General features: G+C 41.7%; 1 non-coding gene across 1 annotated transcript; it reads left to right on the forward strand.

The window, feature by feature from the left end:
* Nucleotides 1-2967: 2967 nt before the first annotated feature.
* LOC123687545 lies at nt 2968-3086 on the forward strand. The gene has a single exon (XR_006749264.1). It is a non-coding gene; the product is annotated as a 5S ribosomal RNA (ribosomal RNA).
* The last annotated feature ends 4414 nt before the right edge of the window (nt 3087-7500 follow it).

The raw sequence follows: 7500 nt of genomic DNA on the forward strand, positions 1-7500 counted from the left end.
CAGACACGATTTAGCAAACTTTTCCCGATCGATCCGACCCACCGAGGCCGTTTCGACCGTTCGCCGCGCCTACTAGAGCTGATTTCTTCGGACTCCGATCAGAAAATCCGCCGATGCATGTCGTTAACACCTAGTCCGCCTCGTCCGATCGATCGAGGCCGTTTCGACCGTTCGCCGCGCCTACTAGAGCTGATTTCTTCGGACTCCGATCAGAAAATCCGCCGATGCATGTCGTTAACACCTAGTCCGCCTCGTCCGATCGATCTAGGCCGTCTCGATCCACCCATCGCGCATCGAAAGTCGCATCTCTCGAACTCCGATCCGGAAATCGGCCGATGCATCACGTTAACTATTTCTTATATATCTAATATAATATACATCGAGACGGTAAGAATTCTTTTAATCGAAGATATACATATACTTCTCATCAATATCCAAAAGCTTATCGAAAAATAAATTACTCAACTTTTACGTGAAGAATCGTTCACCCAAACCTTATCCCCTATATATGTCAGGAGAACCCAAGGTTCCCCTCCAGACACGATTTAGCAAACTTTTCCCGATCGATCCGACCCACCGAGGCCGTCTCGACCGTCCGCTGCGCCTACTAGGGCCGATTTCTTCGGACTCCGATCAGAAAATATACCGATGCATGTCGTTAACACCTAGTCCGCCTCGTCCGATCTATCTAAACAGTCTCGACGCACCCAACACTCTTTCAAAGTCGGATTACTCGGACTCAATCTGAAAATGGACCGATGCATGACGTCAACACTTAGCCCGCCTCGTCTGATCGATCTAAGCCATCTCGACCCACCCAACACGCCTTCCAAGTCGGATCACTCGGACTTCGATCTGAAAATCTCCGGACTCATTTTTATGAATATCCCCAGTCAGTAAGAACGTTATTTCGCCAATATATACCAACAATAAACCATATTCCAATAGCTGAACCAAAAATATAATTCCCGATCCAAACGTTCTGCATCGCCCAACGCGACCACCTTCCCTATATATGTCAGGAGAGCACAGGGTTCCCCTCCAGACAACACTTACGCTCTATCCCCGACTCTCGGTCGATCGATAGGCCAGGTCAGCGGTGTCTGTTTCGGCCGAAGCTCGGACTTTGGTCAAAATGTTCCGATACAAAATTTGAACCAAGATAGATACAGATATGATTCCTTCTTAAATATACGTTGATTATCGAACAGAATATGGTAAATATTTTGCGATGACCGAGGATTTCATGAATTTTTTTTTTTTTCGAAAAAATTTTCTGTTATCGGAATTTCCTCAAATTTCATTTGGTTGCCTACTAATGCATATTAAAAACGATAATCAACAATCAGAATCATTATTTATCATTTATTTCAATTTTTATAATGAAAAACGTTCACGTCCTTTCGCGCCTCTCGATCGTCGTTTACGTGATGCATCGGTCAGCCCTAGTTTACGTGGTGCATCGGTAAGATCGAGTTCACGTTCTGCATCGGTAAGATCCAGTTCACGTGGTGCATCGGTAAGATCGAGATTACGTGGTGCATCGGTAAGATCGAGTTTACGTGGTGCATCGGTAAGATCCAATTCACGTTCTGCATCGGTAAGATCCAGTTCACGTGGTGCATCGGTGAGATCGAGTTTACGTTCTGCATCGGTGTGATCTAGTTTACGTTGTGCATCGGTAAGATCGAGATTACGTGAAGCATCGGTATGATCGAGTTTACGTTCTGCATCGGTCTGGACTTAGAGATATATTTTCGACGTGAAAATGTTCCGATACAACTTTTGAACCAGGATAGTTAGAGAGATGATTTTTTCTGGGATGTACGTTGATTGGGGAATGGATTGTGGAAAATAACTTGCCATGACCGAGGTGTTCTCGAATTTTTTTTTTTTTTCGAAAAATATTTTCTGATTTTGGATTTTACTCAAATTTGATTTCGTTGCCTTCTAATGTGTTCTAAAAGAGTAAATCAGTAATCAGAATCGAAAAATATTTTTCGGATTTTTTTTTTTTTGAAAAAAAATTTTCTGATTTTGGAATTTCCTCAAATTTGATTTGGTTGCCTTCTAATGTGTTTTTAAAGCGTAAATCAGTAATCAGAATCAATATTCATTGTCGACTTTAATTTTTATAAGGAAAAATGTTCACGTCCTTAAACGCCTCCCCATCATTAGCCCGAGTCCAAGTCGATGTCAGTCCCGAGCGGACGGTGTCAGATACTACCTATCGCCCCGGTCTGGACTTGGCGAGGTATTTCGACGTGAAATGTTCCGATACAACTTTTGAACCAGGATAGTTAGAGAGATGATTTCTTCTATGTTGTACGTTGATTGTGGAATGGATTGTGGGAAATAACTTGCCATGACCCAGGTGTTCTTGAATTTTTTTTTTTTTCGAAAAAAATTTTCTGATCTTGAAATTTCCTCAAATCTGATTGCGTTGCCTTCTAATGTGTTCTAAAAGAGTAAATCAGTAATCAGAATCAATATTCATTGTCGACTTTAATTTTTATAAGGAAAAATGTTCACGTCCTTAAACGCCTCTCCATCGTTACCCCGACTCCAAGACGATGTTAGACCGGAGCGGACGGTGTCAGATGCGACCGATCTCCCCGGTCTGGACTTAGCGAGATATTCCGACGTGAAATGTTCCGATACAAAAATTTAACTGTGATAGTTAGAGAGATGGTTCCTTTTGTGATGTACGTTGATTGTGTAATAGAATATGGAAATAAACTTGAGATGACCGAGGTCTTCTGGGATTTTTTTTTTTTTTCGAAAAATATTTTTCGATTTCGGAAATCCCTCAAATTTCATTGAGATATGTCCTAATGTGTTCTTAAAGCTTAAATCAACAATCAGAATTAATATCCAAAAGTTATTTCATTTTTTATGAGGAAAAACGTTCACGTCCTTTCCGCTCCCAAAAAGTGAGATATCATAGAAAATATCGCAATATATGTTGTTTACGGCCATACCACGCTGAAATTGCCAGTTCTCGTCAGAACACTGAAGCCAAGCAGCGTCGGGCGCGGTTAGTACTTGGATGGGTGACCGCTTGGGAACACCGCGTGCTGTAAGCTTTTTTTTTACGTTCTGCATCGGTCTGCCGAGATAACGTGGTGCATCGGTATGATCGAGTTTACGTTCTGCATCGGTAAGATCGAGATTACGTGATGCATCGGTAAGATTGAGATTACGTGGTGCATCGGTAAGATCGAGATTACGTGGTGCATCGGTAAGATCGAGTTTACGTGGTGCATCGGTAAGATCCAATTCACGTTCTGCATCGGTAAGATCCAGTTCACGTGGTGCATCGGTGAGATTGAGATTACGTGGTGCATCGGTAAGATCGAGTTTACGTGGTGCATCGGTAAGATCCAATTCACGTTCTGCATCGGTAAGATCCAGTTCACGTGGTGCATCGGTAAGATTGAGATTACGTGGTGCATCGGTAAGATCGAGTTTACGTGGTGCATCGGTAAGATCCAATTCACGTTCTGCATCGGTAAGATCCAGTTCACGTGGTGCATCGGTAAGATTGAGATTACGTGGTGCATCGGTAAGATCGAGTTTACGTGGTGCATCGGTAAGATCCAATTCACGTTCTGCATCGGTAAGATCCAGTTCACGTGGTGCATCGGTAAGATGGAGATTACGTGGTGCATCGGTAAGATCGAGATTACGTGGTGCATCGGTAAGATCTACTTTACGTTCTGCATCGGTCTGCCCTTGTTTACGTGGTGCATCGGTAAGATCGAGATTACGTGAAGCATCGGTATGATCGAGTTTACGTTCTGCATCGGTCTGCCCGATATTACGTGGTGCATCGGTTCAGCCCTAGTTTACGTTGTGCATCGGTCTGGACTTAGAGATATATTTTCGACGTGAAAATGTTCCGATACAACTTTTGAACCAGGATAGTTAGAGAGATGATTTTTTCTGTGATGTACGTCGATTGGGGAATGGATTGTGGAAAATAACTTGCCATGACCGAGGTGTCCTCGAATTTTTTTTTTTTTCGAAAAAAATTTTCTGATTGTGGAATTTTCTCAAATTTGATTTGGTTGCCTCCTAATGTGTTCTAAAAGAGTAAATCAGTAATAGGAATCGAAAAATATTTTTCGGATTTTTTTTTTTTTCGAAAAAAATTTTCTGATCGTGGAATTTCCTCAAATTCGATTTGGTTGCCTTCTAATGTGTTTTTAAAGCGTAAATCAGTAATCAGAATCAATATTCATTGTCGACTTTAATTTTTATAAGGAAAAATGTTCACGTCCTTAAACGCCTCCCCATCATCAGCCCGAGTCCAAGTCGATGTCAGTCCCGAGCGGACGGTGTCAGATACTACCTATCGCCGAGGTCTGGACTTGGCGAGATATTACGACGTGAAATGTTCCGATACAACTTTTGAACCAGGATAGTTAGAGAGATGATTTCTTCTATGTTGTACGTTGATTGTGGAATGAAATACGGAAAATAACTCGCCATGACCGAGGTGATTACGATTTTTTTTTTTTTTTCGAAAAAAATTTTCTGATCGTGGAATTTTCTCAAATTTGATTTGGTTGCCTCCTTATATGTTCTAATAGCGATAATCAACAATCAGAATCAAAATCCATGATCGGGTTTGATTTTTATAAGGAAAAATGTTCACGTCCTTTTTTTCAACCCCGACTCATTGACGATGTTAGAACCGAGCCGGCGGTGTCAGATACGACCGATCGCCCCGGTCCCGATCGTCATTCACGTTGTGCATCGGTCTGCCCGAGATTACGTGGTGCATCGGTATGATCGAGTTTACGTGGTGCATCGGTAAGATCCAATTCACGTTCTGCATCGGTAAGATCCAGTTCACGTGGTGCATCGGTAAGATGGAGATTACGTGGTGCATCGGTAAGATCGAGATTACGGGGTGCATCGGTAAGATCTACTTTACGTTCTGCATCGGTCTGCCCTTGTTTACGTGGTGCATCGGTAAGATCGAGATTACGTGAAGCATCGGTATGATCGAGTTTACGTTCTGCATCGGTCTGCCCGATATTACGTGGTGCATCGGTTCAGCCCTAGTTTACGTTGTGCATCGGTCTGGACTTAGAGATATATTTTCGACGTGAAAATGTTCCGATACAACTTTTGAACCAGGATAGTTAGAGAGATGATTTTTTCTGTGATGTACGTCGATTGGGGAATGGATTGTGGAAAATAACTTGCCATGACCGAGGTGTCCTCGAATTTTTTTTTTTTTCGAAAAAAATTTTTTGATTGTGGAATTTTTTCAAATTTGATTTGGTTGCCTCCTAATGTGTTCTTAAAGAGTAAATCAGTAATAGGAATCGAAAAATATTTTTCGGATTTTTTTTTTTTTCGAAAAAAATTTTCTGATCGTGGAATTTCCTCAAATTCGATTTGGTTGCCTTCTAATGTGTTTTTAAAGCGTAAATCAGTAATCAGAATCAATATTCATTGTCGACTTTAATTTTTATAAGGAAAAATGTTCACGTCCTTAAACGCCTCCCCATCATCAGCCCGAGTCCAAGTCGATGTCAGTCCCGAGCGGACGGTGTCAGATACTACCTATCGCCGAGGTCTGGACTTGGCGAGATATTACGACGTGAAATGTTCCGATACAACTTTTGAACCAGGATAGTTAGAGAGATGATTTCTTCTATGTTGTACGTTGATTGTGGAATGAAATACGGAAAATAACTCGCCATGACCGAGGTGATTACGATTTTTTTTTTTTTTCGAAAAAAATTTTCTGATCGTGGAATTTTCTCAAATTTGATTTGGTTGCCTCCTTATATGTTCTAATAGCGATAATCAACAATCAGAATCAAAATCCATGATCGGGTTTGATTTTTATAAGGAAAAATGTTCACGTCCTTTTTTTCAACCCCGACTCATTGACGATGTTAGAACCGAGCCGGCGGTGTCAGATACGACCGATCGCCCCGGTCCCGATCGTCATTTACGTTGTGCATCGGTCTGCCCGAGATTACGTGGTGCATCGGTCTGGACTTAGAGATATATTTTCGACGTGAAAATGTTCCGATACAACTTTTGAACCAGGATAGTTAGAGAGATGATTTTTTCTGTGATGTACGTCGATTGGGGAATGGATTGTGGAAAATAACTTGCCATGACCGAGGTGTCCTCGAATTTTTTTTTTTTTTTCGAAAAAAATTTTCTGATCGTGGAATTTTCTCAAATTTGATTTGGTTGCCTCCTAATGTGTTCTAATAGCGATAATCAACAATCAGAATCAAAATCCATGGTCGGGTTTGGTTTTTATAAGGAATAATGTTCACGTCCTTTTTCGCCTATGTTCTTTTTCGACGTGAAATGTTCCGATACAACTTTTGAACCAGGATAGTTAGAGAGATGATTTTTTCTGGGATGTATGTTGATTGACGTACGAAACTTGGAAAAAAATAGAAAAGACCGAGGTACTCTAGAAAAAAAAATTTATTGAAAATATTTTTTTGATTTCGGAATTAATTCGAAATTCATTCAGATGTCTTCTATCAATATCGCGAAAGAAAAATCAATAATCAGAATCGATATTCATCTAAGATTATTTCCTTCTGGATTGTGTTAACATTCGGTACGATCTTGTCTACGTGATGCATCGGTTTGTTTCTCGGCTCTTGTGAGCAAGTTGGACACTCGAGACGGCCTCCATCGATCGGATTAGGCGGGCTTTAATGTTAACGTGCTGCATCGGTGTGATCTTGTTTACGTCATGCATCGGTATAGCTTTAAATCGCGCCGTAAAGTCGTTCACGTCATGCATCGGTATCTTAAATCGCGCCGTAAAGTCGTTCACGTCATGCATCGGTATCTTAAATCGCGCCGTAAAGTCGTTCACGTCATGCATCGGTATCTTAAATCGAGCCGAAAAGTCGTTCACGTCATGCATCGGTATAGCTTTAAATCGCGCCGTAAAGTCGTTCACGTCATGCATCGGTATCTTAAATCGCGCCGTAAAGTCGTTCACGTCATGCATCGGTATCTTAAATCGCGCCGTAAAGTCGTTCACGTCATGCATCGGTATCTTAAATCGAGCCGAAAAGTCGTTCACGTCATGCATCGGTATGGCTTTAAATCGCGCCCTAGGGTCGTTCACGTCATGCATCGGTGGCACAAAAAAAAGACGCCGATGCATGACGTGAGCCGACTTTTCGGCTCGATTTAAGATACCGATGCATGACGTGAACGACTTTACGGCGCGATTTAAGATACCGATGCATGACGTGAACCGACTTTTCGGCATGAAGTCAGCTAAAATTATCGTGTGCATCTTGGGTCGGTCCACGTACCGTAGATCAGAGAGGGACGACGTACATACATCGGATACATTTGTATCCAACAAGTTACGATCGTCGTCTGATCCAGCGGTAATCGGACCTACTCTCGTGAATTTATTTTGCCCCTTGAATAATTTTGTACCGATGCACGACGTGAAGTCGACTTTTCGGCATGGTTTAAGCTAAA

Source organism: Harmonia axyridis, chromosome X, assembly GCF_914767665.1.
Source record: "Harmonia axyridis chromosome X, icHarAxyr1.1, whole genome shotgun sequence".
NCBI lineage: Eukaryota > Metazoa > Arthropoda > Insecta > Coleoptera > Coccinellidae > Harmonia > Harmonia axyridis.